The 8538-nt window shown below is 36.2% G+C and overlaps 1 non-coding gene across 1 annotated transcript; it reads left to right on the top strand.

Annotated features, from left to right (window-relative positions):
• The first annotated feature begins 7876 nt into the window (after positions 1–7876).
• Positions 7877–7988, top strand: LOC137646167 (U6 spliceosomal RNA). Its single transcript, XR_011045424.1, has one exon. It is a non-coding gene; the product is annotated as a U6 spliceosomal RNA (small nuclear RNA).
• Positions 7989–8538: the final 550 nt, after the last annotated feature.

Here is an 8538-nt window from a genome sequence, read left to right as displayed (position 1 = left end):
GTCTTCTGCCAGGTAGTTTAATCCTGTACAAGGTATAGTAGAATACTGAATGATAAGGATGGTTGGTGTTTTGGGTAAGACAGTTTTTAGTCTGATATACCCAACAAATGTTTCTTATATGTTATTGATTGGCAAAAAGGTTTCCTAGAGAAGAACTACTTGGACATCGGAATTTTGGCTATAGGTTATTTGGCTAATCACTTTAATTTTTTTCATGTAAAGTACAATATTTCTACAAAAAATGTTATGTATTTAAGTTTCAAATGGAGTAAATTAGGTTTTATTCTTATGGTAGTAATTCAATACTGATAAACATTCAAATGGATCATTGCAAATGCTAAGTAATTCGCAAAATATAACACTGAAAAAAAGAGAAAACATTAAAAAGAATTGTATTTGGAAAAGGTAAACCAGTAAACATATGTGCCGAGCAATGCCATTTGGTAAAACCTAAGTCGGTGGCTATGTTACTTCAAAGTACTACAGCTCCTTTAAAACTTAGGGACATGGCAATAATAATGCTGCTGCAAAGAACATAGTTGTTTTATAGTAAGGAAAATTGATTTGAAAACTTTAACTTGGCAGAATGAGGATGATCATATTTTTCAAGCAAGGATATGGTTTCCATTAACTCCTTTACTGAGACTACAGTAAAAAGTCAAAGTTGAAAAAAAATGTACAAGACAAAACATCTATGCTGCAGGATCAAGTAATAGGTTAGCTTTCTCAGATAAAGAAAAAGTAAGCAACCTCCCTAAGTTATTGTTTATGAATATTTTGGGAGCTGCAGACATCCAAACAATATTCCATTAAAGATTTAAAGGCAGCTCATGAATGGCAGGGGCAAGTGAGAGGGACTTTGCCATTTCAAGCAGGACAATACCCTAGTGGCTGACCATATACAGTATACATACGATCAGCGCCCACGCCCCCTCTCCATCAAAGCTAGGACCAGCAGATAGACCTATAGGCTCCCCAAAACCCCATCAACAGCTCACATGGATGATGAGGTGGCTGCGACCAAAGAAGCTAACGAATTTGAGCAGGATTCGAACCCCAGTCTGGTGTTCACCAGTCTGGGATGTGGCATTTGTACCATCATCTCTATAAATACTGGAAACCATAAGTACAACTCAAGTTTTTTTTTGTAACCTCAGATTTTTCACGAACTGTGGAGAGAAAGCTCATCAATGACAACAAAGTAAAGTGCAGTACAATATTGCCAGATGTTCAGAACAATATATGTATGGTAGCATGCACAGCAATTGAGTTCAGGAAAAGTGAGATAAACTAGAAAATTAGTTTACTTTTTTTTTTTGTATGTTTTCATCATACCTTCCTAACTAATATGCTGAAGGTAATAATTGTTCCCTAGTTTTGTAGTTTGGATTTTGCAAAGATTCTAAAGTATGTGATGTCCTTACAATTTGCAATGTTGCACAAAATTTCCTTGATTGTGGTCAGGAAGTTTGTATTACTTTATTTTATTTTAGTACGGTCTTTTAGTGTTTTGTTTGACAGTGTTAATTATGGGGCCTTTGTTTTCAAACTTTAACAGATGGGCATAGATCGTCTTTTTTAGTATCATTATTGAACTTTTGAATATTAGATAGTGAAGAGTAGATGTTGATGGGCACCAGTCACTAAAAGAATGTGATACATGGTGTTCTTGGCCCATTATTTTTCGTATTGTATATGCATAGTATGGGATTTTGCCTTGTAAACAAGCTTGTTGCATATGCAGAGGATGCTACTCTCTTTACATCAATTCCATCTCCAGAATGTAGATCTTGGTTTGTTAAATGTCTATAGAGATCTAACTAAATTTGTATACGGTGGAAATTATAGGGCATGACGTTAAACACTTACAAAACTTGAAGTAGGATTGTAAGTAGGTCAAGGAAAGTGGCTCCTAAGCATCCAGATCTTTTCATTGATAATGTCTTTAACTATACAACTTTAAAACTATAGTGTGAATTTTTATTCCAAATTTACTTTTGAGGAACATACAGTCTATTTTTTTTTTTCAAATACAAAAGAATATTGACCTAGTTAGAAAGTCTTATAAGATGTTTGGTGATCAATTTATCCTGAGGAAAAGTTATAATTCTTTCATTCACCTCTTGCCTCTCTTCTTAATATGTTGAACAAAAGGTTCCTGATTTGAATATTAATCTCCAGCACAACCGTTTAGTAAGCTCTTGTTACTCTATCCCTCTAGTCTAAAGTAATGTTTAGTCTGATTTAATGACAAAACTAAATGATAAAGATTTTTTTAAGGTTGAGGAAGTTCAACTCATTACTCATGTCCTGGTAAAATTTATTACATTCCATGTTCATCTTTATTTATATGTATTTTTTTTCATGTAGTTTATCCTTTACTTTGCTTATCGGGTGACTTTCCCTAATGTGGCCATTTGGCTTGTAACAATTTGAGCTCAAAATTCACTTTTCTTTAGTATGGAAGAGGATGAGGCAGATTGCTGCCGGGTGAATAGCTTATTGGTAGGCAGCAGATTAAAGGATTTTATTAACTCTAGCGACCCCACTCGGATTATGAGAGTGCATTACAAAATTACAATTTGACTTACAATACTAGTGCAAGATAACAGTGAAAAGAAGCAAAACTACTTCCATTCACATATCTTACATAAAACGAAGCAACAACTCCTAATATAAAACCTAATTACAAAATTGCGATAATGTTAGGCAGTCATGCATATAATTACGTTTATTCATTGAGATACTACCGCTAGAGAGTTATAGGGTCCTTTGACTGGCCAGGCAGTACTACACTGGATCCTTCTCTCTAGTCACGGTTCTTTCCCTTTGCCTACCCATACACAGAGTAGTTTGGCCTATTCTTTACAGATTCTCCTCTGACCTCATACACCTGACAACACTAAGATAACCAAACATTTTTTCTTCTCTCAATGGGTTAACTAATGCACTGTAATTGTTCAGTGGCTACTTTCCTCTTGGTAAGGGTAGAAGAGACTCTTTAGCTTTGGTAAGCAGCTCTTCTAGGAGAAGGAAACTCCAAAATCAAACCATTGTTCTCTAGTCTTGGGTAGTGCCATAGCCTCTGTAGCCTACCATGGTGTTCCACTGTCTTGGTTTAGAGTTCTCTTGCTTGAGGGTACACTCGGGCACACTGTTCTATCTAATTTCTGTTCCTCTTGTTTTGTTAAAGTTTTTATAGTTTATATAGGAAATATTTATTTCAGTGTTTTTGCTGTTCTTAAAATATTTTATTTTTCCTTATTTTCTTTCCTCACTGGGCTATTTTCCCTATTAGATCCCCTGGGCTTATAGCATCCTGCTTTTCCAACCAGGGTTGTAGCTTAGCATTAAATAATAATGATAATAAAAATGTTCTTCAAAACATAGTCTTTTTATAGTTTATTTATGACATATTTGTTTTTGATGTTGTTGATAGTTTATTATATGACATGTCTGTTTTGACGTTGTTTCTTATTTTAGAATGATTTATTGTTAATTTGTTCTCTTCATTTATTTATTTCCTTATTTCCTTTCCTCACTGGGCTATTTTTCCCTGTTGGAGCCCCTGGGCTTATAGCATCTTGCTTTTCCAACTAGGGTTGTAGCTTGGATAGTAATAATAATAAGTTCTCTTGCTTGAGGGTACACTCGGGCACACTGTTGTATGTAGTTTCTCTTCCTCTTCTTTTGTTATAGTTTTTAAAGTTTATGTAGGAAATATTCATTTTAATGTTGTTACTATTCTTAAAATATTTTATTTGTCCTTATTTCCTTTCCTCACTGGGTTATTTTCCCTGTTGGAGCCCCTGGGCTTATAGCATCCTGCTTTTCCAACCAGGGTTGTAGCTTAGCATTTAATAATAATGATAATAAAAATGTTCTTCAAAACATAGTCTTTTTATAGTTTATTTATGACATATTTGTTTTTGATGTTGTTGATAGTTTATTATATGACATGTCTGTTTTGACGTTGTTTCTTATTTTAGAATTATTTATTGTTAATTTGTTCTCTTCATTCATTTATTTCCTTATTTCCTTTCCTCACTGGGCTATTTTTCCCTGTTGGAGCCCCTGGGCTTATAGCATCTTGCTTTTCCAACTAGGGTTGTAGCCTCTGTACCATGGCCTTTCACTGTCTTGGGTTAGAGTTCTCTTGCTTGAGGGTACACTCGAGCACACTCTCCTATCTTATTTCTCTTCCTCTTGTTTTGTTAAAGTTTTTATAGTTTATATAGGAGATATTTATTGTTGTTACTCTTCTTAGAATATTTTATTTTCCTTTTTTCCTTTCCGCACTGAGCTATTTTCCCTGTTGGAGCCCCTGGGCTTATAGCATACTGCTTTTCCAACTAGGGTTGTAGCTTAGTAAGTAATAATAATAATAATAATAATAATAATAATAATAATAATAATAATAATAATAATAATAATAATTTGAAAGATGATCCAGGAAGAGAGACCAACCGTCATAGTGAAAAGAGAGAAGAAGAAGAAGGTGCCAATCAGGGGTGCCATTCGTACGATAATTATTGTACATGTACGACTATTTTAGGTCCAGGATGGTGTACGATACATACCTTACGTATATACATATGTGTGTGTGTGTGTTTAATTCAACAGTTATGCTGTAATATTTTGAAATAAGTCAATCGTGTAACTCTTTGATAATTATATTGAAACCATGTACGGTAGTTATGATTGGAAAAACGACAATTTAAGGCTCATGTACGATAAACTCTGGTGCCAATCCTAGCTTCGGAAAACAATTCCCTTTTTTGTTACCTGTGGTACGTGATCTGAATTTCAATTATTCGTTAATCAATCGGTGACACATTGGATTTTATGAATGGTGCAGTGACTAAGGAAACGTTAGAAATGTTGGATTTTCCCTTGGAGAAGTTATATTTGTTGTATTTAAGCTATTTATCGGTGAGTATCACGGCGAACCCTATTTACTGTTTTCTAAGGTTATTTTCTATATCATTTGGATTTCCTCACTTATGTGTTTAAGGTCGTTAATATATTTGTTTATGAAGGGTATATATTGAGTATATTTGATTATATAAAAGGAGAGAGAAGGATAAATGAGAACTAGGAAGTGAGAAAAGATAACGGTACACAGGTTTCCGAAATGGGTTACCAGCGAGCGTTTTTCGACTATGTTTACCTCTGTCAATATTGTTTTTTTTTATTGTTTGTTATCAGTGTTTGTTATATGGGGTGTAAATTGGCTAATATCCATTTGGCAATTAATTGGCAAATGCAGTAGGTACATTACGTGACCTGTGAGTGAAAGGTAGGTCAAGGTTATTTGTTAGGCCTAAGATATGATGGGTATTTTACCTCGAGCTTTTGTTAGTAATAGACCTAAGTTTAATTTTATTATGCCATATATGGGTATTTATGATCGCTTTGGGGTATATTTTGGTGGCTGTTGCCATAAAATAAGGAAAAGTAGCCTTTTCAGAGCATTTGTGGTTCATTGGAACAGACTGAATAAAAAAAAAAAAAAAAAACATTTTACGAAGGTAAAGGACACAAGAACACCACTTAACCTAAGGTTCCCCACCTAACCTAACCTAACCTAGGTGCCATATCCTTACCTTCATACCCAGCGGGAGCTCTACGCCCCACTGCACCCTATGCTACCGTATTCGTAGCTCACCCTGTCCCGACGAACTACATTCACCCTTGCTTAGGGATATGCTAAGACTATTTTTTACAAAATCCTTTAAGTTTTGTTATGATTTACTTTAGGATACCTAAGCTGTGTACCAGTAAGCTTAGCTTAGGGTTATGCTAAGACTGGAATAGCTGCTCATGCCGTATGATAGAAACTTACTATTCTTTAGATTTCAAAGAAGCATTTTATCGTTTGTTTCTTTATGGGAAAGGTTTTTTGGTGGCATCCAGAGAACAAAACCTCCTGCTTGAGTTAGGATCCAACCCCATAGGGGTGTTATTATAGTTCCAGTCAGAGTAACATTTCCTAATAAAGAAAGAACTTTTTCCTTGAGGGTAATTATAGTTTTACCCCCATAGGTTAGGTTTTGGCCCCATAGGTTAGGTTATGCTTTGGGATTAGATATGTACGGTATTCTACCTATAGTGCAAAAAGGCTTGTGGGTTTTCTGTCGTATGGTGTATGCAATTCTCCTGTTTTACCAAGAATAGTGTAGATAAAAGGCATAACCTGATGCTACTGATACCCCAGAAAAGAGTTTTGACATAATTTGTGTGGAAAATGTTAAGATTAATTATCTAAGATGGCTACATAATCATTGCGGTAACTACATAATTTCATGAGAATTGATAAACTCTTGATTTACAATCATATGTTATGCATAAAAGTAATAGTTATGCTGTTAGACCAATGTATATTATTCAGAAAAGATATTAACTCCAGGACAGTATAATTCTATAATTCTATGTATTTTAAAGTCTCATGTTCTTAATTCATTTACATATAGATTTGGTACTGTATATGAAAATAATATTTAAAATTGTATAATATAATGTTTAATGGTACCATGGCAGTTACCAGAGTTTTATTTATTGTGGTATGATAATTGTGTAAGAATGTGATACATAGCTTTTAGATATTATTACTTTGCCAACAGCAGGCCAATTCATAAACCAAATTGAAGTTGATTTTGAAAAGCATAGGTTTATACATGGTTGCTTTATCTTACATAGTGTTTTTGTAGTAATATAGGTTTGTAAAATATGGATTTTTTTAAAATTAGGATTTATTTTTGAGGACTTACAGCTCTGCCGCCCTTGTGTCAGACTTCTTTGACGTCGGAAGGAAGTGATATCGGGAGGAACAAGCTTCACCTGAGTGTGCTAGCACTTCAGAGCATGTGCACATCTTTCTTCAAACGTGTAACATGCTCAGTAAGCATTCAAGGTGAACGCATGACTCTTACCTGAGTGTGCTAGCTCTTCTGAGCTTGTGCATGTCTGTCCTCAAACGTGCTAACATGGCCGCTCGCTCATCTGAATGCGGCTCTTTTGAACAATCATTTATGGTAACTAACCTTACTTGACCCCTGATATGCTCTTATCCTGTTAGGAGTTTAGAATAGGTTGGTTACAACTCTTCACTATTGCTTGCATCACTCTTAGCCCCTTATGAGATCCAAGACGGGCCCCTACAGCAATTACTTCCAGGGTTGAGTGCAATTTTGAACTCTCTTTAAGAAGACTTTGCGGCTGCAAGAGCTAAAACTTGCGTGCTCTTCGTCCCAAATGTATAATTATATCTGGCAGTCTATCCAGTAAACCTTCCCGACTACCGAAGTCATGACCGTGATGTCCAGTTACTCCTTGGGCTGATCCTCGCCCTCAATCCCTTTATGGATTGAGATCACCTAGAGTAGTTTCTTTCGTCAACAATTATAAATTGTCCCTGATAGAATTTGGGTCAACCCCTTGCTCCCCCTCTCTCTTTATCTTCGGTATAGAAGAGTTTCCAGTAGGGAACATCTTCAATCATCCTAAGAATAAACAAGTTCCATTCAGATCCAGAGTCCTTACACCTTGGACGATAGGAGGTTTCCAACTAACCCCTTTCCCTCTCCCTCAGAAAACTTACGCCCAAAAGAAAGTCTTGACAGACATATAGCTGGTACCAAAGAACAGATCTTCTTGTAGGCCTATACCTGAAAAAAATTCTCAAGCTTTTTGGGAGATCATGACTTGGGATTTGCTTGTATGCTTGGGACAGATAGTAAAGATACACGCAAACACACCAATTTTGAAATCCTTCAGCACAGTCCAACAACTGTTGCTGAGCCCTGGCCAAAGGGCGATTGACTAAAAACATCCATTTCAAAGCAGACAGGGCCAAAGGTGCAGTGGACACGGGCCAGGTATCTGCTTTGACAGTACATACTGTATGAGGAAATTGTAATGGTACAGACGAGTTAGCATTGCCCCTGAGCAAGGATGGTACGCACAATACCAAAGCATAACACAATTTTCTCCTGTTTGCCAAACCAAGTGGGCCATCTTCTATGGTTAGGGAAGTGGGCTTTCCCCTCTTGGAGCCTCTATACCATGTTTAGCCAAATATTTACTTTACCCATAAAAAGTAAAGCTCTTCTCTGGATCAGCGGAGCTCTCCATACTCATATGGAGTTTTGAGCAGATTTGTCCTCCAAGAGAGTTGAAACCGACATCCTCGGATGTTAATAAAGATCTTGCGGTCCCTGAAGAGGACACCTCTGAATTGTTGGGGCTTGCATCACACAGAAACCTCTTATGAGTTTCTTACTCGCCTTAGCATTCGACAAGTGAGTTAGCGAGCTTCATCAAGTCTCTTTTAGTGTCGCTCATATTGAACGTTGGTGACGGGCCTCGTTCCTCTTCATCCCTGAGCTTGTAGCTAAAATCCAGAATCTGTCTGTTCTTGATGCTAGGATTCCATCGTTTCAGCTTGTGACCCATAGAGATGTAACCAACAATCTTGATCAGGTACTTTTGGGTTTTGTAAAAGCATCTGACCGCTATCTTGTACAAACAACTTGACCT

The sequence above is a fragment of the Palaemon carinicauda genome, chromosome 8 (genome assembly GCF_036898095.1).
Source record: "Palaemon carinicauda isolate YSFRI2023 chromosome 8, ASM3689809v2, whole genome shotgun sequence".
NCBI lineage: Eukaryota > Metazoa > Arthropoda > Malacostraca > Decapoda > Palaemonidae > Palaemon > Palaemon carinicauda.
The sequence above is the reverse complement of the archived record's forward strand: the minus strand, read 5'-3'. Positions and strand labels throughout refer to the sequence as shown.